The sequence below is a fragment of the Myotis nattereri genome (genome assembly GCF_964212035.1).
Source record: "Myotis nattereri genome assembly, chromosome: Y".
Classification (NCBI taxonomy): Eukaryota; Metazoa; Chordata; class Mammalia; order Chiroptera; family Vespertilionidae; genus Myotis; species Myotis nattereri.
The window spans coordinates 23654903-23679386 of NC_138094.1; the positions used below are offsets into that span (position 1 = coordinate 23654903).

Genomic DNA, 24484 nt, shown 5'->3' on the forward strand with positions numbered 1-24484 from the left:
TCAAGCACAGACAGGAGTCTCCTATGCGCCTCAATCCCAGCCTGGGTGACCCGCCACCCAACTTCTACATACGCCATTCTACTTCAGCAATCAGACCCTACAACCCACTACCAATTCAGTATTTATCTCAATAGACAAATTAGACTTTTGTTTGGACTAAATGCCCAAATATTTTTTAACTGACTTATTTTTTTTGAAGGACTTTAAAATTAAAATGTGTGAAACTACTTCAAGTTTAAAAATAAACTGAATTTGCTTCTGTAGATTTTGTATGTTGCTTTTTTATTTCTATAAACCAAGTCTATTCATAGAACTATGAAAATGCTTACTGCTACCATAGTGCACTGTGTACACATCAGGTTTAGCAAACAAGGAAAAATTAATTATTTGCTAAAAGGAATTTTCCCCAAATAATTCAGATGATTCTTGAAGATTACACATCATCTTACAATCTGATTCTACACTCCACATGGTCTTGAGCGTCACTTTAAAACAACGCAAAGTCAGGGCCATTCAGCTAACCAGACTTGGCTGGGCCAATCAGAATGTGGAACTTACTTGGCTTTCTGCTCCAGAAGGCTTGAGAGTGAATGGATGGAAAGGCTGTGCCTAGATTCAGTTGCTGAAGGCGGGAGCATTCTTTCAGGACAAGGACTGGGAAAAGCAAAGGACTGGGATTGGTCCAGACCTAAAGGGCAAAAGGTATCAGGACAAGAATATTACAAATTACACAGTGAAAACAGCAACATGTTTCCTAAGGAGTTTAATTTGAAAAGAAATTCTATTATCCTTGCAAATAGTTGACTATGATGTATAACTGACCCACATTATTAAGGATTCAGCATTAATAATAAAACTAATCAGCAGTAAGGGAAAAGCCATTGATTACCATTCTCTGAACACGTCTGCATGTCAAGCAAAATGCTGAACTTGCTCTAAGCCGTTGCCTCCCACAATGTTATGTCACAGGGGAGAAGTCTCTGGTAAGCAGGCAACCATAGGTGCAGTGAGGATGAAGCTACTCAGGCTAAAGATTTCCCAGGTACAGCAAGCATAGACTTCTCCTCCTTCTTGCTCTCTACAGCTCACTCACTCGTACTCAGATAAAAGGACCATGAAAGTCCTGAAACCCTTTCTGCAGAAGCTTACCTAAATGAGTGGAGGCAGACTCTTAGATGCTAGTGGGCTTCTAGCAACAGAATACCGAAGAAAGCTTTTTCTAAGCAATCAATCTCTTGCTCTAGCTCTTTCATTCTTGCCTTGGTGTGATTACAAACTAAAGATCAGAAATGTGGGAGCAAACAACTGTGCTTGTATTTGGATGATTTATGATCCTTGGTGTAACTGTCTCTCCCATCAGCTTTTCCTGTTTGAGATGATTTTTTTCAAGAAATCCCTGCTTGTTTCACCAGTAGGAGACACCATAAATCTGCTGGCAGAATGATGAAACAGAGATGGCTTTGGCTGGGGGCTAAATGAAAATAATGTGACCAATGAGCAGGAAAAAAAATTCAAATATGCTTGATATTTTTTTTTAAATGAAGAGAGAGGTATTAATAAGAACAAATATGCACACTAAACAATTTCTGAAGCCAATTCTTATTTATTAGCATTTTTTTTGAGAGCTTTATGTACCAGTTATAACTTCACAGACCTTGTTTTTAGGCCTTTTTTTTAGTCCTCATTTAAAGATGTATTTTCCATTGAAGAGTGAAAGGGAAGAGTAGAGGAATAGGGAGAGAGAAGAGAAACACTGATGTGAGAGACACCTCAACTTGGCCTCCCACATGCACCCCCAACCAAAGATGGTGAGAAAACCCACAACTGAGGTATATGTGGTTGACAGGAATGGAACCCACCATCTTTTGGTCTGCAAGCCATCGCTCTAACCACTGAACAAAATTAGCCAGAGCTAGGCCTTCCTTCTTAATGCATGATATTATTTCACAACCCACGATCCACAATCATATTCATAAATTTGGTAACAAAGCCTAAGCAGACCTGAATTCACTGTTGATAAACTTTACCTGAACTGATGCAAATCCATTCATTACCTTTATTTATTCTACCCAGCATGGATAGTCACATATTTGACTGCAAACATGGTTCACTAAAGGATGCTGCCCCAGAACTCCCAGGGCTGTGGCAAAACCACTATAGGGCCCAATCTATCTATGCTAATATAAGTTTATGTGGTTGTTAAGCCCTCACGCCGCAATGCCCTCATGCCCATCACATCCATCATCAGGAGGCTGCGTGCACAGGTGGGCGCAGACTTGATGCTGTGTGCACGGAGGTGGGGCCTGGCAGCTAGCTCCACATGGCGTGGCCTGGGGTGCCGCAGTCTTTTTGCATCAAGGGTTCAGGAATTTGGAGAAGGGGCTGACACATAAATGGATACACTGGACAAGAAGTATAAATTTGGAAGGCATGGGGGAAAGCCAGGCGGAAACCAGCTCTCTAGTGGAGTGGCTTGCCGAATTTCTGGACCCATGGCTTTTTATTTACACATTTTGCCCTTTAGCAAAATAAACACACATATCAAAGGTCAGGTTTGATAAACAGGAAAAAATTATCAGGTTAGAGGAACTGCTTTTGGCCTTTCCTCTAGCAGCAGGTAATAATTTGCAGATTTTCAGCCCTGCTGAATATCGAAGCCCATCAGCCTTCTGGTGAACTTCTCGCATTTATTATGACCTGCTGGTCTTAGCTTCTAGCACTGGGGGTCCCGAGGCTTTACATGCCTGCAGGCAGGGACCCTACTCCAGCCTACCTCTTTGGGGCAATTCATCCAGGAGCCTACATCTTTGGGGCGATCTATCGTGGGGCTCCAGAACTGAGAGGGCACAGGCCAGGCTGGGGGGCCCCTTCCGCCTGACTGCAGGAATTTTGTGCACCAGGCCTCTAGTCGATAATAAAAGCATAATGTGCTAATTAGACCGGACAGCCGAATGACCTTCCAGACATCCTTCTGGACAACCTTCCAGACAAAGCCACAGCTGCGAGGTCTGAGGCGAGCCACCGAAGGTGAGTGCACAAATTTCATGCATCAGGCCTCTAGTTTTCAGATAAGGGTATGAGGACCTGCAGCCACAACAAGACTAACAACTCTGCTCCTCCCACATTACACCTGGGGAGCTAAGGCTAGGTCATACAGGTAGGGAGGTGTACAGATGCTGGGACTCCCTAAGCAAAACCTGAACATGCATAGCCAGTCTTGTGGCCGCTACTCTCCAGCAATGCCTCCAGGGCAATGCATGCGTTTGAAAAGGTTCCATCCTCAAACTATTCATCTTTCGAGATCACTGTGATTTCAGCTGTGGGCAGTTTAGCAAATAGGCTTGAGAGAAAATAAGGAACAGGGAAGGAGTCAAGAGATAAAAATGAAACTAGTGTGGAAGATGGGAAAAGGAACTGAGGAGGAGTGAGTACAAATAGGAACTGAGGAAGGCTCCAGGCCAGGAAATGTGGAAACCAGTTCAACTGCTAACACACAGAAACTTTCTTTTTGAGCTTTGTATCTCAGCTTCAGTACACCTGTTATGAAGAAGAGGCAGGCAGTATGCATCCTCAGGGCAAACATGCAGTAACATGATAGCAGTAATCCTTCTGAGTATCTGATGTGTTGCAGGCACTCAACTGAGAGCCATCTCATTTTGCCTTCTTCACCATGGCAAAGTAGATATTCATATCCCCATTGCAAATGAGGAAACTGAGGTCCAACTGTAGCTGGAGAAATCACTGGGTCAAATTTTTCCGACTTTAGTGGTAGTGGGTGGCTCTTGCAGTATCTTTAGAAAAAGACTTTTCTAAGACTCCCATGGGAGAATGAATGTATTTTATTGGTGTGTAATTATATTTTCTGGTCTGCAGGGTTCAATGTCCCTTAGCCTAGTCCTGAAAAGAGTGCAGACGGGGCTCCAGCAGAATCAAAGAGTAGGGCCAGTATCCAGAGTGTCCATTCCATGGTGGAGCAGGGCATGATTTAGTGTCAGGCTACATTTAGTACATCAGTACACTGTGTGAAGTCTACATGGCTGTGGGTCACAGGGTGAGTAGAGGGAGGTAAGAACACCATAAGCTGGGAATCTGAGGTGAGCAGCGAGAGAGAGGGGCTTCTTTGTTCAGGAGCTTAAAAATTAAATATTCCTGTACTTGCGGTGGCATGCCTATTTCTGGCTACTGACTTATTCCCTGGTGTGACTGACTAACAGATAAGCAACATCCCACGTCATGCAGACCTCACTGGGCATGGGTCCATTGTCTAGTGCCTTCCCACAGTGATCTTTAGGTAATAAACTTGGAGACTATTAACTGCAATTCCCTGGCAAAGCTGTATAAATGGCATGTCTCTATTACCTAATCTTCCTTTTACTCCTTCCCTGTTAATAACCAGGTTATTATAATGGTTATCACAAAGAAGTTAAATGTGTCCATCCAAGGTTAATCAGTAACTTCAAAATTGAGGTGCAAAAACATAAACATTGTATATAATCAATGTGATATATACTAACCTCTATCTAAAGCAACTGAATGACAGGTCCACCAGTCACTCTGACATGTACTGATACCAGGGGGCAGACACTCAATGCAGGAGCTGCCCCCTGGTGGTGAGTGCGCTCCCACAGGGGGAGTGCTGCTCTGCTGACTGACCTGTTCCTGGAGGCCCACCAGCCAGCAGCAGTAGCCACTCACTCCCTCAGTAGTCCTGCAGGTCCAATCTCTAGAGAACAGGCCAGGCACCAACAGACCAGTACCACTAGCACAGGGCCACTAGCCTCCTGAAAGTTGGCCTCAGGCACCGCAGCTGCTTCCCCTCCCTAGACACTCTGCAAGGAAGAAATCTTGACAATCCCTGCGAACGTCAGGGACAGATCTGGATCCTGGGCAGGCAAGGGCATCCCACCACCTGCCCAAAGGGCAGATTGCGTTCTCCCCCCACCGACCCCTCCATCCCATACCCTTTGGGACAGGCGCCAGATGCAGGCAAGTGCCACTGCAGCAGACGAGCTTCTCCTGATCAGGACTGACTGGGCGTGAGCCTGTGGCAGGTGCAGCAGGATCAGGATGAGCGAGAGTGGTAGGCAGTAGCAGCAGGTGGCGCTGGACTGCCAGTTTCAGCACAATCCCCACAGGCCACACTGAGGGACCCCACCCATGTACAAATTCATGCACCAGGCCTCTAGTGTGACATAAGTCACCCTGCTTCTCACATATTTTACTCATCTCTCAAGGAACACGTAAAAACCCTGAAGGGTCAGATTGATCTTATTATCAAGGTAACAAATATAAAAGAAAAACCAAGGTCCATGAATTTGGGAACCTCTGTGCCATTACACCTTTCTTATTTGGGGTACAAGGCTCTTCCAAGCCAAAGGAACCTATAAAAGCAAGTCACGTTAGCTGATGACTGACTGGTTGGTATTCCTGAAATGGACAGAGTTTTTACTTCTAAGATGACATATTTCTATGGCTTTTCCCCTACTATGAGAATTACTGAAACTTCAGTAGTGATCATTACATTTCCATATATACTGGAAGTTTTACACATACACATTTGTAAGTTAAAAATCTCTCTAACCTGTCTCAATCTGCTTCAGTTGCAATTTTAAATCAGCCACCTGCATAGTTAACCTCCTTACAGAAGCATCATAATTTAATATCCGGGCCTTCAGCTTTGCAGAATGCTCAGTCTGAAAAGATTTAAAGAAGGGAAGAAATCAATGTAAAAGAAATCCCAGTTCACTTCAAAAGGAACAAGTCTTTTATAGGGCTTATTCTCTTTTCCATTTTGCCCATTCTGAGCAGCTTCATGCCTGTGGTCCACAGGTCCCTAGAAAACAATAGAGCACACAAACAAGTTTGCCACCTCCATTTGCACTCATCTCTAAGAACAGTTCTATAAGGTATGAGGCAGACACCAGAGTGTCAACAATTCTAAGTCACAGGGCAAGAATCAAGAGACATTACTAGAGGGCACAACCGAGACTGGGACAATTTCTGTTTATGAGTGCGCTTTCCTTGGGATTTTATTACTGTTATAAATATAGTTATATCATCACCCAAGAATTTCTCAGGTGAGAAGGTTACCTTAGAATAGTGGGGGGATAATTTTTGATGTTAAAACCAATCTGATTTACACTGGTGTGACACACACCAAGCTTACATGTGTACACAGTGGATCAGACTAACACCCGACCAAATAAAGATCAGTACTCACTTCACTTTGCAGCTGTCTCTGCAGAGCCTCCTTGTGAGTTTCAAACTTCTTATGCCCTAACACGAAAGCAGCTCCTGCTTCCTTCAACTGTTTCTGCAAATTTACCAGTTCAGGAGGTGGTTGAGCTATAACGAAGAAGGTAAAAAAGCCTGGTGATTATCAACAGTAAGTTTTCCCATCTCACTTAGCAAAAGCAGCTAAAGATATTTTAAATTGTTCTTTCTTTTCTTTGTACACATGTAGTTAATACCATATTAATTCTATGGAATGGACTAAGAGCACAAATTTCAGAAGAGTTTAATGCATGCAGAGGCAAAGTTCACTACTCTTTTCTAATGCAAATGAAAGAAATTCTTTCAAATCCTTTAACTAACCTGAAAGCCCACCTCTTTCCTCTATCACACACAGGAGGCATAAAAGGAGTTCTCCATCAAAACCTGTTAAGTACCCCTAGGTCTAATCTGATCTGTGCACCAGTCAGCAACACTCAGGGTTCAAGCAGACATCAGATGGAGTTCCACCATTTCAGTCACTGAAGAACCACTAAAGGGTGATTCATGTAGGTTAGCCACTAAGGGTGGTATAGTTCTCTGGGCTAGTAATCGGGCCATGCTGTTAACTCCGTGGGCCCAAAGTAGGAGTGGGGAAACTTTCTTCTGCCAAGGGCCATTGGGATATTTATTTGTAGTTAGTTATTTATTTTTAAATATATTTTATTGATTTTTTACAGAGGGGAAGGGAGAGAGATAGAGAGCCAGAAACATCGATGAGAGAGAAACATCGATCAGCTGCCTCCTGCACATCCCCCATTGGGGATGTGCCCGCAACCCAGGCACATGCCCTTGACCGGAATCGAACCTGGGACCCTTCAGTCTGCAGGCCGACGCTCCATCCACTGAGCCAAACCGGTTTTGACATGGATATTTATAACATCATTTGCAGGTCATACAAAATTATCAACTTAATTAGCCTCCTATATTTGGTCAAACATTTAATTAACTCACCCCTAATGCCTTGGCAGGGCCAGATCAAAAGATTTTATGGGTCTTCTATAGCCTGTGGGCAGGACAGTCTCCACACTTGGCCTAAACCATCAGGGAGGGAAGAATTCCCAGAATTGGGAGAGAAAGATCTGGCACAGGCACAGAGCAATGGTGAGAGGTCATCCTGTAAGCACTGGATCTTGCCTTGCTGAGAGGCACAGGGCCAGCCCACAGCCAATATATACAGTGGGGGTGAGGATGCAATGGTGGAGAGGGAATAATAACCTCAACCTCACTCTCATTCCTCCTTCTCAATGGCCAAATCTGAGCAGCAGAAAGTGAGGGGAGATTTGTACAACCCAGAAGGCAGATTTGTAGTTTAAAGATACTTCTTAGTGACACTAATAATATACTATAGTAATAGCAAGCAAAAAAGGAAGTAACTTCAAATTGAGAATCTTAATTTTATAAAAATTTTCCTGATTGAAGCCTTCCTTACAGATACAAAGCATAGTGTCATAATATTAAGCTAATATGAATTACAAAGACATGCAAATCAGGAAAAAGACATACGGTTAAAAAGATGCAAGTTTTCATTTCTGCTCTCTTCCAGTTGTTGTTTAAGTAATTTATTTTGAGCCTGAAGCTCTAATTTCTCTTCTTTTAGAAGCAAATAGCCACTCATCTCTTTCATCTCTTCATTCAGCAGGTGGTTTTGCTTGGTTATTGCCAAGAACTGGGCCTTGAGAGATTCGAGTTCAAGCTGGAATTGAAAAAAAAAACTTGCATTTGAACAGTTACTGCAGTACTTCTTATGCAAAAACTGGCAGGCTGCTATAAACTGGGTGTCATAGTAAGTAAGGTCACTGGACAGAGGACTCATTCTCTGCAGTAAGAAGAACCTGATTCCAACATGGAAGCTCATCTTTGCCCTAGAAGGGGCGGGGGAAGTTCATCCAACCTTATACTTATGCAGAAGAACCCTGGCCTACAAAGCAAGTGCTTCAGATTAAGTTTGTTGCCCATTTTCCAGATACAACTAAGGTCCCAATAGCAATCACAGACTGCAGCAATGTTTATAAAAATGAAAAGCTGAGCTATCACAAACATGCTGTGGTGCTTTCCTTTTTTTATACATTTCATGTTTACATACAAAAGTCTACAATGTTCTCAAATAAATAGATCATTACAGCTGCAAAAATACATTTTATGTGCAGGATATATCCAGGTACATCAAGTTCCAGCTCTGTCCTTCAGAGAGCACACGTGATGAACAGCAAGAAAATAAATGGCATGTGAAAAACACATCTCATTCTGTTTTATCCTGTAAGATCCCAATGTAATGACAGGAATGTTCACCTTCTGCTGATGGGAAGGAAGGAGAGGCTAAGGCAGAAACTAAAAGCACTGGCCACCTGCTATGGGCTAGGCACATAGGTCAGCTCACCACGGAACCTCAACCACCCCAATGATTAAGGAACTTGTTCCAGGCAACAAGCAGGAAGGACTAAAAGGAAGAACTACTAAATTAACTTAAGTTGGGCCTTCTTAGTCATAAAATAAACAGTCTAAACACATCAAGCTAAATAATGTATGGCTGAAACTAAAATTTCATCTACTGCCTTGAAGTTTTATCGACTTCAAAAAACAATAGGCTTAGCAATTACCTCAAGTTCTTTCACACGAGTTGCAGAATGATTGCATTCTTCTTCCTGTTTTGAATTGGTAGCCATGGACTGCTCTTGCACAAGAATAGGTTTTACTGAAAGAGAAAGCCAACCAATTAAAGATGTTTTTCTAGTGAATAAAAACTCATTTAAGAATTTATGTACAATGTCAGACCTAATGACGATTATTTCATCATCTAAAATAGCAGGTGTCATAGTCAAAAATCAGTAGGGAAAGTAAGAAATAAGTCCTATTACCCAACAGGTGATGGGAAGTCTTAATGGTCACATATATTGTGAACTTTCTTCCACTACACATACCAACCAGTTGCACCAGCTGCTCAGAGCCCTCATACACAAAGATCTGAATTTCCTTAAATACAAAGATTTGTCTTATGATTTTAATGTCTATTTCATCATTTCCACTTCATTCAATATGAGTCTATGCAGATATATCATTAAAAAAAAATTAGCTGACTACATGATGGTACTAATTCCTAAGAAGTATTAGTCTAGTTTTCACAAGATAGTCACAGAGGAGCAGCCACACACTGGGTGACCTTATGGGTCCTTATCAAGTACCCAGCTCTGGTTCCTTTGAAATTTCTACTTAAGTTCACTTCTTTTCATAGACAAGTTTCTACAAATATACTGAGACATAAAATATCAAGAGATTGAAAAATTATTCAACTTTCCTACTCCTGGGTTAGTTATAAAACAGTTTAGGAAGTTATATGTCAGGTAAAAATATCATGAGGCATAAACATATGTTACAAGTAAAAGAAATAAGGAAAGAGGTCACAGGGAATGGAGAAGTTAAAATTTTCCATAAGTAAAAAATGAAGTCTCTCATGCTTAAAACCACAATGAGATATCACCTCCCACCTGTTAGAACAGCTATCATCAATAAATGGATAAATAACAAGTGCTGGCCAAGATGTGGAAAAAAGAGAACCCTCATACACTGTTGGTGGGAATGCAGATTGGTGCAGCCACTATGGAAAAACAGTGTGAAGTCACTCTCCCCACCCCCACCCCCCCCAAAAAAATAATAATAAGAGCGGCCATATGTTCTAATAATTCTACTTCTCAGTATATGTAAAAAACAACAACATGCCAATTTGAAAAGACATACATGTGCACCCACATGTTCACTGCAGCATTACTAGTAACAGACAAGATTTGGAAGCAACCTAGACTACCATCAATAAATGAATGTGTGGATACAGAAGATGTGATATATTACTCAGCCACTGAAATGAATAATATCTTGCCACCTGTGACAACATGGATGAATCTAAAGGATATTATGATGAAATAAGTTACAGAGAAAAACAAATACCTTATGATTTAACTTACATGTGGAATCTTAAGAAATAAAAATAAACAAAACAAAACAGACAGGCCCATAAATATTGATAACAAGCAAGTGGTGGTCAAAGGGGAGGGAGGAAAGTAGATGGGGGAAGAAAAACCTCCTGAATACCCTACCTCTCTCAGGTTAAGGTCATTTTTGATACGTAAAATTAAAAGAACAAAATAATGATTAATTTTGTAGTAAAAGTAAAATGTAAGCTACACACACACATATAAATTTAGAACAGGCCCAATTTAGGAAGCTAATAACCTATACCAGAAATTTACAAATGCAGCTTTCTTCTCCACAAGAATCACCTTTATTCTTCCTGTCCTCTTCACCCAGTCTGTTAGATCTATCAATGTAGTCATCCTTTAGCTCAAGTTGATACCTGAGAATTAGAATGACCAAAATGATTTTCTTGTCACTTTCCTGAACAGATTCCTATCAATGTATGGGTTTCTGTGGCACCCAGGCACCTAAGGGCATGAACATGGCCATGCATAACTTCAAGGACTATCAGTACCAAAGCCCAGAGATCCAAATTCTGAATATAAAACCTGCTACAATCCTTTAATTTGGTCCCCAAAACTCGTTATTGTGAGGTTATTGAGAACAATTATTCCATGGTGGTCTGGATTGGCACACAAAAGTAAATTAAGTTCAATTTACACTGGTACAACTGACTCTAAATCCCAAGAACAAGAAGTCAGTCACATCCACCTGCCTTGCCTTGCACCCCATCCCCACCCCAAAGAACTTTTGCCCTCAAGGGCTGGGCATAGGGTTCGGGGCCAACTTCGACCACCCTCATATCTGGGTTAGCAATACCAAAAGCACACTTTCAAGTTTTACTTATCTCCACCAACTGCCACTAGCAGACGTTTCAGTTGAGATAGATGGTGAGTATCCTGTGAATTCCCACCCTTGCTCAAGTCATAGAGGATACCCAAACCAGACAACATCAAACAGTACATGATCTGCGAAGCAGTGGGAAAATTAACATACACATTTACTCATTCATTTAGTCCTAAGGGTTTAACAACTACAGACATGTCAGCATTTGCTATTATACTCGAGAAGCTGACATACTATATGTATGTCATCATTTCAAAATCTATACATGGAAAGGTACTATATTTTAATTAGAATTCTTTTAAAGAATAAGCTCAGTACTATGTAATGTAAGTACTATGTAATGTAATCTCATGACAAATTACGGGCAAGGCAGTAAAAAGAGACCACTTATTAAGACATACCAAAAGTTAGTTGAGTCATCTCTTCACCACAAATTCATTTACTCAATGAATATTATATGAACACCTGTGTGCTAGACACTACACTGAGCACTGTAGAGAAAAGTTACCATATGGGCTTGATGTCTGCACTGAGTAGTTAATCACTGCAACACATTAAAACTCAGATTATAGGGAAGTCATAGTAACCATAGTTATCATATTTTCCTTTTCCTGTATAATTTTTTTGCTCCATTGTTAATTTCCATTTATTTCTTTTGATTCTGGCTTTGCAGAATCTTGAAGGAATACAGGGCACATGTTACCTGATAAGCACTAAAACCACTAGGCAGAATAATTTATAAATTGATAGATACCTCCATCGTAGTGGCAAGTATGAGGCGGGAGAGGAAAAGAGAACTAAAAGGGATTATAATTCCAGCCCTGGTCAGCCTGATTCAGATGGTTGAAGCACTGTCCAGTGCATTGGAAGGTCATGGGATCAATTCCTGATCAGGGCACATACAGGAGGCAACAGATCAATATTTCTCTCTCATGCTGATTTTTACCTGTCTCTCTCCTTTCCTCCCTAAAATTATTTTTTTTTTTTAAAAAAGTGAATTTTTAAAAAGTTGATCAACCTGTGGGTCGCGACCCCTTTGGTGGTTGAACGACCCTTTCACAGGGGTCGCCTAAGACCATCCTGCATAACAGCTATTTACATTACGATTCATAACAGTAGCAACATTACAGTTATGCAGTAGCAACGAACATAATTTTATGGTTGGGTCACAACATGAGAAACCGTATTTAAAAGGTCAGAAGGTTGAGAATAACTGCCTTAGATCAACCACTTTTATAGTTTATCTACAATGTGAGCTGAGCAACTCACAATGTGCCATAAAATGAAAGCAAATCACAGACCCTCAATACATGTTAGAAAAGCTATGAGTAAGAAAGAGCAGAGGATGCTATTCCCTATACTGTTATCTTAAATATTCATGGGAAAGGCTTGACTGTCAATAAAAAACGTATTTTTTTAAACACTATCACCATAAAATGTTAAGTCTTATCTACTTCACTAGTATTGCTGTGTTTCCATCAACTTATTCCAAATCTATTACTTGTTTAAGAACACCAAACAATTTCTTTAGAATTTCATTCTTGAGCTTTTGGTCACAGGTCTCCTCCATGCTCTTTATATTCAGGATCCTGTCTCCTAAGTGCATCAGCCACACTTTTATGATTTTCTTCTGTAGCCTCTGATATTAGCAAAAATATAAAAAGCAAAAAAATAAAACTGTAATTGCTGAAGTAAAGACTTTAGGAGAAAAAAATAACATAATTTTAGCTCCACAAGCTAAAACTGTTATGTGACTGTCACTGCTGGGAAGTAACTGGAAAGAGCTGGAGTTCTCCATCTATTTTATGAACTGACCAAGTTATGTGGGATCTGAAGTAGCAGATGGAGCAGCATGGTGCACCAGGCTGCAGGGAGTGTGCAAGTTTCAAGACCAAAGTGCTTTTCATAGAAGATGATGAACACTTAAAAAATGATTGCAGGTAATAAATGGCCATAATAAATTCAGAGAAAAGCTACATACCAAACTTAAGTTAGTGTACTTTTGCTTTAGTACTTATTTCTTCAGTAAGATTATTTCTGTGAGGTTTAACTGATCAGCCCATAGGTATGAAAGACAAAAGATTTGTTTCTGATATTTAATAATCTAGTGATTGAATACTGAAGAGTGCTGAACAATAGAAAAAGATAGATAGGTCAATCAGAACTTCCAAATACTGAAGAATGGAATGGTCTTCCCTTGGATCGAGCCAGGTAAGTGCTAGGGAATGCTGACCATTCCAAGCAAAGGATAAAAGCTCTATGTGTTAGCACCCTCTGCTGACTAACATGTAAAGCAAAGGAGCAGTAAACTATACTTATTAGCTTACTAGATGCCTGGTGCACAAATTCATGAATGGCAGGGGTCCCTCCACCTGGCTGATCACGGTGGTCTCACACAGTCCTGATCTTCTCACCCAGTCCCAATTGGGGCTGGGGTGGGATCACAGGAGGGCTCCAGGGCAAGTCTGGTCCTGTCTTGCCTGGTCCTGATGGGCCCCACCCCAGCAGCAAGCAACTTACTGGTTGGAACATCTGCCCCCGGGTGGTCAGTGCAAGTCGTAGCGACCAGTCAGTTGACCACTCGGTCAGACACTTAGCATATCATGCCTTTATATATATAGGTTGTAACTCACAGCACAGAATGTTCAGCATGAACTTTCCCCTGCCCCTGGTCTTGGAGACCGCATGTTCTTCTAAGGCTCTGCTCACCAAATTCAGCTGCCACATGAAGTAAATTGCATTGTGTGCGTGGAAACCCTTTGTAGGCTCCATTGCTGTGTCTTTACTTCGTTGCAGTTCCAATTACTCCAACATAAAGACAGACACCCTCATTATCAGGTAACACCATCATGGTAAGACCCCTGCTCAGCCTACTGCAGTGGTTTTTAAATAGGCCATGGGTCGCCCCAGATGGTTTGGTAGAGTAGGTACAGCCGCAGCCTGCGAACTAAAGGGTCCTAGGTTTGATTCCGGTCAAAGACACATTCCTGGATTGCGGGCTTAATCCCCAGTATGGAGCACATGCAGGAGGCGATGGATTCTCTCTCATCATTGATGTTTCTCTCTCTCTCTCTCTCACTCTGCCTTCCTCTCTGAAATCAATAAAAATAGTAAGTAGGCCATTAATCAAACGTTGCTGCTCTCCATCCAGTCCCCTCAAGCCCTCTTTTGCTTTGACCCTCCCCACACACACACTCTGCTGCGGTCTGTAAAATGGGGTCAGGATTTCTACTTCAACCAAGGGCAAAGCTTCCACATGGCCCTCCTTCCCCGACTGTCTTTGCCCCCAGTCCTGTGGGGTTTCTCCCTCCTTCCCCTCCATCTAACTTGGTGGGCCCTGCTCTGCCCCCTCCTCATGTGACCTCCTGTCTGCAGCCTCCCACTTTCTCCTCTGGGGGCAGAGCTCTCCAAAGGCTGTGTGGGAATGGAGCGGGCTGTGCAGAGTGGGGTGGGGCAGACAAGGCAGTACAGGGTGTGCAGTGGTGGAGAGCTCTGTGGGCCAAGTCCAACCTTTGGAGAAGAGCTGGGGTGACAGGTCACCGGGAGGAGGAGGGAGGGATGTAGACCTTGTCCCGTGGGAGAGGCACTGGGTTCCTTGGCTGTCCCCACACAACAGCTTTTCTAGGCCCCTGCACAGCTATCATCCTCCACCTCTTGCTGCCTCCGCCTCAAGTTTTGGACTCAGTTTCTTTGACTCAGCCCCACCCCCCTCTCAGCTGCGTTCCAGGAGCCTGAGGCTGCACCTTGGCTTTGGGCAGCTATGCCTGGCCTGCCCCCTATAATGGTGTTACCCACTCTCCTGGAGTAGTTAGTGAAACTTAAATAAATATAAGCAGCTCTGAAGATTATAAATTGAGCACTGAGAAGGCCACAGGCTGCGGAGGGCTGCATAGTCCAGGCTCTCAGCATAGAAGCCTCCCCAGCCACCCGGTCCCTGCTGGCTCCCGCCCCCACCTGCCTCTGCCCAGGGCTCAAGACAAACCCCAGGAACTTCCTGACAGCTCTCACCTCACATCTCACTTTCCAGTCCAGCCCACCAGTGCCCACAGCAAGCTAACCTACTGGTCCGAGCGTCTGCCCCCTGGTGGTCAGTGCACGTCATAGTGACTGATCGACTGATCCAGTGGTCAAACTCACAGTGGAACTCCAGTAGAGGGAATAATTTGCATATTAGGCTTTTATTACGTAAGATATCAGCGATTTTCAACCTTATTTATCTCTGACACACATAAACTACTAAAATTCTGCAGCATGCCAAAAATATATTTGCCCATTTAAAAAAAACACAACAGGTATATTTTTGAATCGTTCACAATGAACCGCTATTTTGTGTTGACTGTTGTCTTTTTTTTTTATTTGAAAATCTAAGGAAAAAGAGGTTAACGCCCTTGACTACAGTCAGGTATGTCATGTTTTATATATTCTTGCAGCACACCAGTTGAAAATCGATGGCTTATTTGTCACTTTCCTTTTCTGTCATGATCAATTTACCACTTCAGTACTGCTTAGAACAGAGTAATGTAGCAGAGATGAAAAATAAAATGAATTAAAGCCTATATAAATGATCTAACCACATTAATGAAGACCAGGGCAAATCCACTAAGGAAGTAAGAGTCAACTAACAGTAGAACCTAATGGAAATGAAACCTGTTTCATAAACTAGACTGGTGAGCTTGCCATTAATGGCAGGTACAATGTGAAGAATGAAATAGTGGTGAGCACTTAGTACACACACATCCATCACCCAGTACAAATCAAGTCAGAGCCACTGCATTGAGTTACTACATGCACATGGAACCGTTAGATCTCAATGACTAAACATAAGTGTGTGACTGAACATAATTTGTTAACAGTTGTTAGCTTCTTCAAAGTACTGGTCTGGTTTTACTGTAGCCTGATGATGGTGTCTCACTGCTTTTCATCCCAATAACTAATATTTCAAAAGCAAAATCCTAGTCTTTGTTTCTCTCAACTTATGCCTTTTAAAACTAGCCGAATGCACCTTTACATCCAAGAACTCTACTTGGCAATTAGCATTAGAATAATTAGTAGTATTTGTTTTAAACTCACAGACTCTGAATAGTCAAAATGAAAACATTACTTACAAATCAAAAGCTTCAATTCTTTGCTTCAGTTCTGCTTCTCTGCCTTTTAGGAAATCGATATCTTTCAGTAGAAGCTGTATTTGAGCATAACTTTCTTTTGTTTCCATCTGTAGAGGAAAGCATTAATTGTAGCAAGCAAGCTGAGGAAAATAAGACTGATTTGAACTAATGGACTGCTTCCTACATTCCAGAGAACAAAGTACAGACAATTAGAGGAACAATTTCACTTTTAAAACATTCCATCTCAAGGTATGCATTTTGCCTATTCTAGTTACACAAGAATTTACCTCCTAGTCCAGGGGTGGGCAAACTTTTGGACGCGAGGGCCACAATGGGTTCTTAAACTGGTCCGGAGGGCCGGAACAAAAGCATGGATGGAGTGTGTGTGTGAACTAATATAAATTCAAAGTAAACATCATTACATAAAAGGGTACGGTCTTTTTTTCTTTTAGTTTTATTCATTTCAAACGGGCCGGATCCGGCCCGCGGGCCGTAGTTTGCCCATGGCTTCCCTAGCCCAATGACTGTTACGCTATATTACCCTAATATCCCTTGTGCAGAATATCCTGACACTTCCTTAACATTTTTGTAAGTTCTCCAGAAAAAAAAAAACAAAAAACAAAATGGGGGAACTTAACAAAGTAGAATCCCCATGGTTCAATAGTCGTCTGAAAGTTTCAATTCATGGGCGGTTCTGACTCAGAATGAACAAGCTGGAATGAAACTGTGAAAAATAGATCACACTTACATTTGCGTGTTCACTGAGCAAGGATTTACTGAATATCATGTCAAAAAGCACAGTGAGCTGGATATGAAAAGATGAACAGCTACAGTCCCCATCTTTTAAAAAATTCACAATTTACTGAGGGAGAGAGAAATAATACTACAATGTGATAATTTCACAACCAGAGTCCAGTCTCCACGGCAGGAATGACGCCTAAATGAGTCTATCAATGGGATTCAGGGAAGGCGTCACCAGGAAGCATCATTGAAGCTAAAGTTTGAAGGACAGGACAGTTTTATCAGGGAGAGAAGGGGGTGAACAGTTGGGTGGCAGAGTAAAAGTATGGTGCCTTTTATGAGGATGCCAAGCTTCTCCAGTGCCTTCAGAGAATCTGACTGAATGGAGACAGGCTGTCAACTGGTTGATCTGATCTAGTCACTCACTCATTTTAAGGTTCAAAGTGTTAGTCTGAACACAACCCATCATCTCAAAGACCAGTGCTTCCATTTATTTTTATAGCTAAAATTAACCCAATTCCCAGAAATGCCAGAAAAAATTGGAGAGGGGGTGTGGTCACCATTAATAACTGGGTTTTACTGAGAAGCTCCAAGAAAGGTTGACACTGGAAGGAAGCCTTTTAACTTCAACCATCTCCTGGTATCAGTAGTCCTGGCTGAGGAAACCATGACCCCAACCTAGTTAGGTCTGACAACCCTTGGGAAAGGAACTGTTTTTCCAAAAGAAACAATCCAATCTCTTTTGCTGGCATGCACTCCCCACCATTCCTCAACCTCTTCATGTCCTGTCCAGTCATTTTCTGGGTGACAAGATCAAATGGCCACATGGATGACACTTATAAGCCCCAGACCCTTCTACTGCAGGGACCTTTGCCTTTGCTCAGATGGAAGCACATTGCATTTGGTTTCCAACTTCACCTAGAACCCCAACCTGCAACTCTGTCCTGTTGGTCCACCCTTATTCTTCCATCTGTCTGTATCCCCAGACTTACTCCTTGATGTCTGAGACTGCCACGTAGCTCTCCCTTCTCTCCTGGATTATTAGTCATCCACACTCTGCTCTGGTTCCGCTCACCATCATGCTGAACCCCAATGTCTTCAACTAAACAGGCTGCCTTTCTCAAATGAAATAAATTCAGCTCTATAAAGCTACACTCCTCAACTACGACCATTTTTCTGCCCTCAATGACCTTCCAAATCCTCCCAAGAGCTGCAACAGAACAATCACCTACAACAAGCATGTCAAACTCATGGCCCACAGGCCGCACATGGCCCACAATGAATATGTTTGTGGCTCAGCGAATATAACAGTATGTAGCGTATTAATAAAAATTTCGTAACCTGATTTTTACAATAACCTGATTTACATAATTATTAATTACTAACTACATTTGCTAATGACTGATTATAATTGTGTTGCATTCATTTCCCTTGTGCGCCTTACGCACAGGCGTGCCATTTCTCTCCATTAATACTAGCAGACAATATTTTAGCACCCGATGACCACATCATTAGTCTTGTACTGACTTGTTTGGTATGTGCAACAGGAAATACTTTGCTTTTGGAGAATGAGAAAAGTAGGTTTATTTGCATTGTGCTTATTAATCTGTCCAGTTATTCAGTGTCTGGGAAGTTAATGTTCAATGCAAAATACTAATTTTTATTAAAACGTTCTATTATTTTTTGTTAACGATTACTCATTTATTTTAGCCCTTTGTATCCAGCATGTCTTTATCGAAATAAACCTTTCTATGAAAATTGAAGCTTTTGTTTTGCAGCCCACATAAACTTGGTTCGTGTTAGTGTTTGAAATTCTTGACCTACATGCACTTGGTCTGGTCTACTTCAATTCCAGGTTGCCCACTTCAGCAGTACCCTCAAAACAGCTCGAGAATCCTGTCAGCTTCAGAGAGCTGCTCTGCTCCTTCTGCAACCCCCCGCCACCCAGTGGCCATTCCATACCTCTGGTCCTCTCCTTATCACTTAATTCTCACATCTGCTGCAATTTTAGTGAGGTTGTCTCACGCCCCTGACTCGGACATTCACTTCCACTCTTCCTTCCAGTAATCTCGAAAAAAGAAGTCTTAGTATCCTTTTCAAAGCTGATTCTTCCAGGTGTATTCTTGACCGCAGTCCCTACTAGTCCTCTAGGCCAGTGATGGCGAACCTATGACACGCGTACCATTTTGGGTGACACGCATCGAAAGAGACAAAAAATTGCGTATTCATATATTTGTCTCTCGCAATGGCCAGAGCTGGGCATCACTCGAGTAATATTATTACTCATGTTACTCATGATCAATTACACAATTCTAAAACCAGATGTAAGCATGTACATCAGTGTTGCGTAGCAAAGATACATTGTGAAAACATCCAAGATACACTGTTCCAATATTGGCATTAATATGAAAAGGTTAAGAATTGCACTATAAAGAGATTAATCTTTACTCAAGACACTTTATTTTTACTCGAGTGACAAAATGCCCAATTCTGGAAACGGCCTCATTATTGTCAACATGTGCCTCGGGTAAGCTTCCTGTGCGTTCGGGTGCATTCAGCAAACGGACGCACTTGATCGCCATGTTCATTAGGAGACAGGAATGGGAGGGTTAGAAGAAAAAGATATAAGGGGAGAAAAATGGCGGAGGTATAAACGGACGTGTCCTGTGCCTTGTCCTGGAGCAGATAAGGGTGAGCAGCTGAAACGGGTAACATACAGCCCGAATAGGCAGAGGATATTCAGCTGAGAGACAGTCTGCAGCTGGGAAAGACAGAGAACTCCAAGAAAAAAAAGGACGGTTGGAGACTGCGGCTGAAACGTCTCCCTGTGTGCCGGCTCAGCAGCGGAGACTGTGCCATCTTGAGTGGCTGTTACAGACAACCAGAGATCAGCTACTAACATGGAAACAAGGGATCTCAAGCAGCGTGACTGCGTGAACTCAGACGAGCACTGCTTCTTCTCACAGAAAGGTTAGACTTCCCCTAAAGGTGCGGTTTGCAATTCAGGTTGGAGAGAGAACCGCGCGGGGTGAAATCTGCGCCCCACAGAGTCCGTGGCCCTTGGGACCAGCGTGACCCTCAAGTGGGGAAGGGGCCCCACAGGGCTGCTGGCAGAAGGGAACGATAAAAATAAGCACATAGCTGGACTGGATGCAAAAAAGCAGCCTCGGATTCTGCCAGTCTGCCGGGTGCTTGGTGCCAGGGGCGAGTGGGTGCGTGGAGACTGTGCGCAGACCTGGAAGGTGGAGGCTTGCAAATTCGCACAACTTCTCAGGCTCTGATGGTCTCACTATGAGAGAAGAGTTGATGAAGTTAGAATAAGTGCCAATGAGTACATCAGGAAACCAAATATGTAAAGTTGTTATAAAAACATTCAGTGTCCTAAACATTGATATCTCTAAAATTGTGTCAGTCACGACAGACGGGGCACCAAAGATGGTGGGAAAAAAGTGGGATTCCTGAAATTGTTTATGGAAGCTATTAGACATCCACTTGCACCTTTTCATTGCATTATCCATCAGGAGGTGTTGTGTGCCAAATCGGGATTCTCTGAATTGAATGATTTAATGTCAGTTGTAACAAAAATTGTGAATTTTATAGCTTCTCGACCCCTTCACAAGCGAGAATTTTCTGTACTTTTACAGGAAGTTGATTCAACCTACAGTGGACTACTGATGTTCAATCGTGTGAGATGGCTAAGTCAAGGAAAACTACTTGAGCGATTTGTGGAGTGCTTTGAAGAAATTATGGTATTTATTGAGAATAAGGATCTGGCAAACTTTCCTCAGATCAATGATCATAAGTGGGTCAGCAATTTGATGTTTTTTACAGATCTCTCTGTTCATATGAATGAACTGAACTTAAAATTACAAGGTTTTGGCAAAAATATTGACGTTATGTTTGGATACATCAAATCTTTTGAAAGTAAACTTAAAATTTTCAAGCGAGATATTGAAACTAAAACTCGTATTTTCCTCAGATGAAAAAGTATTTCGAGAAGGCTACTACAAGTGTAATGGAGTCTATACTTATGTACCAGAATATAGTAAACACGTTCTTTGAACAGTTCAGCGAAAGATTCAACCAATTTAGAAGCCTAGAACAGACCATTAAAATAATTAAGTATCTGGATGTAGTTTACAGTACTTTGGAATTGAATAATTTCCAATGGATGCAAATTGATGATTTAGAGATGCAACTTGCAGATTTTCAAGGTAGCATTTGGACTCGTGTTTGTCGACTTAAGGTCGAAACTTGAAAATCTGGAACGAAATCGTCTGAAACATGAAGAGTGCAACTATGAAGAAGAAATTTTGAGTGCTTGGAACAGAGTTCCTGACACTTTTAGCAATATAAAAAATCTAGCGATGGCTTTGCTAACAATTTTTTCATCAACATATTTTTGTGAGACTTTGTTCTCAGCATTAAATAATATTAAAATGAACAAAAGGAACCGGCTAACATGATGTTAGTGGCGCTTGCTTGGCTTTGAAGTGCACCAAGTATGAACCTGCAATCGAAGAATTAGCAGACAAACTTCAGCACCAAAAAAGTCACTAATTTCTAGTTTTCGTACCATTTGATTATCATTGTTTGTTTGTTTTTTAATTTTTTATTTATTTATTTATTTATTTATTTATTTTATTTATTTTAATTTATTGCTTAAAGTATTCCAAAGGGTATTACATATGTCTCCATTTTATTCCCCCGCCCTAGACAGTCCCCTAGCCTCCCCTATCCCCCAATGTCTTATGTCCACTGGTTATGCTTATATGCATGCATACAAGTCCTTTAGTTGATCTCTTACCCCCCTACCTCCTGCCCCCCAACCCTCCCCGGCCTTCCCGCTGCAGTTTGACAATCTGTTTGAGGCAGGCCTGCCTCTGTATCTATTATTGTTCAAAAGTTTATAATGGTCTCTATTATCCATGAATGAGTGAGATCATGTGGTATTTTTCCTTCATTGACTGGCTTATTTCACTTAGCATAATGCTCTCCAGTTCCATCCATGACGTTGCAAATGGTAATGATTATCATTGTTTTTATTATTATTTTTTCTTAAATGTACATTGTTTTTCTGTTTTTGTTCATTTTATACATATTTTTGGTTGATTTTTCTTTGTTAAATGGCATTTAAATATATAAAATAAATATCAAAAATATAAATCTTTTTTTATTATGGTTGCAAATATCAAAAAAATATATGAATATTTCTATATGTGACATGGCACCAGAGTTAAGTTAGGGTTTTTCAAAATTTTTGACACGCCAAGCTCAAAACGTTCACCATCACTGCTCTAGGTCCTCAAGTGTTCCAGCAAATGTCTCATCTCACCCCTGGACTTTTAGCAAATCTACAAGCAGCTGCAGGAAGGAGCCATCCAGTAAATGATTTTAAAATATTGCCTTCTGGTGCTTTTGAATTCTCTCAAGGAACATCTTTTCCCAAGAAGGCTTCCGATCTTGCTTGACAAGCTCTCCAACATCATTCCCAAACCACTAACTCCTCAGACTTTCCTTTCTCTTCCATTTTAATTTGTACTACTTCAGTATTTTTAAAATGCTTCAACTGCAAATTGACTACAAATCATTGTAAATAATAATACTAAACAATCAGTAACAAATTCTCCATGTTTAAGTTCAATATTCATTAATTATACAGGGTATCCCCCCCAAAATGTATACACACTCTAACAGCCGATAGCTCAATTGTGAAAATGTTGTTTAATATACACTGCCTTTATAATTATTCAAGGTGTGTTTATATATTTTTGGGACACCCTATATTTATAGTTTAATTCATCTTTGGTCTCATTAACTGTTCCTGTAAAACTCATTCAAAAGGCAAAAAGAAACAACAGCAAGTGGAAAGAAAAATAATAACATGCACAAGAGTACATATCATATTAACTATATAATAAAAGCCATATATTCAAATTGTCCCCTTCACCGGGAGTTCAAGCAGGGGCGGGGCTGGCCAACCACCTGCAGCCTGTCCCCTGAGACCAGCCCCACCTGGCAGCAGGTGGCCAGGGAAAGGGAGGCCCCACCAGCAGGTAGCTACTAGGGAACCTACACATGCACTGGGCCTCTAGTTTATTAAAGATTCTAGATATTTTCCTATATACCTAAGATTAAGAATGAAAAGATAAGCAAAAATATCACTTTTGTTAACAGCAACAAGATAAACTTACCCTTTCATGCATTTCTGCCTGAAGCTGCTGTTCTAGTTCTCTCTTATATTCATTTAACTTTATTTCTAAAGTTCCTAATGTTGGATGCTGAGGGTAAGCACCTGGAAACTGATCATCAATATGTTGAAGCTTCTCAGCTATTAAAAAAACACAAACAGGGCAGAGGACTCAGGGTAGGTGAGCAAGAAGTCTGTTCAAAAGCAAAGAGTACAGGGATACGGACAGGGGGCATCTGCAATTTACTCTGAACCAATTCAAAAAATTGAGATAGATTACTGGATGTACAGAAAGTGATCAAGCAAACATAATACAAACTTACTGGTGAACTGTAAAACTTTCAACTTTTTTGAATGCTGGAAAATTTCCATCATAAAAGTCAGGGGAAAAGAAAGCAAAAGGTAGGTCAGAAAAAAATGGCATCTTTTTCCAGTCTCCAAGTGCCAAAGAGTTCTTTTATGGTCTTTGGTGAAAGCTGAGTCACATGTTCAAAACACTGATCTTAAAATGAATCAGAGATTCTTAGTTTTAAGTCTTCCATTTTACAGAGGACACAGGTGCCCACACAGTGTAGGTGACTCCCAGAGGGCTTAGCAACTACACAATGGCATAACTGGGACAAAAGCCAGGTCTGCTATTTCTCTCATTCCAGTGCTCTCTGCAGCAGACCCGAAGCCCTCAAACCAAATGTGGATTAGAATCAAACATTAACAGAGTGCAAAACCCACACGAGAGTGCAATCTCAATCATGTAAACACCAGTGCCCACTAAAAAGTATGCACAGGAAAAAAAGACTGGCAGAATCAGATTAAGATATTTGAATTTATTGTCTAACAAGTTATTGCTTTTAATGAGTAAGGAGGAGCCAGGATTAATCACAGCATTTTAGCCACCTGTTTCCCTTCTGAGCATACGCCTAAAGGCAGGATGGTACTGTATGTAGAAAGGCTGTCCCATGGAAAAGGATCTGGATCATGGACCAGAAAACTTGGACTCCAGTATCACTTTTCCTTCATCTGGTGACCTTGGTTTCCTCAACAATAACATGAAGTGACGGGCCACTGACTTCTCTAGTTTTCCGCAATGCAAATAGTCTAGGATCTTCTCACGTTAATGGCTATACGATAAAGTTAGATGAGTCACAGGGAAGAGCCTCCCAGTTGAGGGGTTGACCCAACAAACAAGAACATGGGCCTTTGCATCCACCTGGTGATCACAGAGGGAGGGGCAGCACTGAAGGTAGGACTGTGCTGACACAATGGGAAATGAGCACTCCACCTGCACACAGTTTAGGAACACACACAACATAGGAAAGCAGATCTTTTTCTTCATTCAAAAAGAAAATAGAAACCTGGAATCAGG

The 24484-nt window shown here is 41.4% G+C and overlaps 1 pseudogene across 1 annotated transcript in view; it reads right to left on the bottom strand.

The window, feature by feature from the left end:
* The window catches only part of LOC308512384 (centriole and centriolar satellite protein OFD1-like), a 134088-nt pseudogene that overhangs the window by 19538 nt on the left and 90066 nt on the right, over positions 1–24484 (bottom strand). The window contains exons 3-10 of the transcript in view: positions 23126–23262; positions 22338–22500; positions 16199–16297; positions 12606–12701; positions 10545–10618; positions 8871–8965; positions 7802–7966; positions 559–683 (exon numbers count right to left, since the gene is read on the bottom strand). The product of the transcript in view is annotated as a centriole and centriolar satellite protein OFD1-like (transcript). The remainder of the gene's footprint in view (positions 1–558; positions 684–7801; positions 7967–8870; positions 8966–10544; positions 10619–12605; positions 12702–16198; positions 16298–22337; positions 22501–23125; positions 23263–24484) is intronic.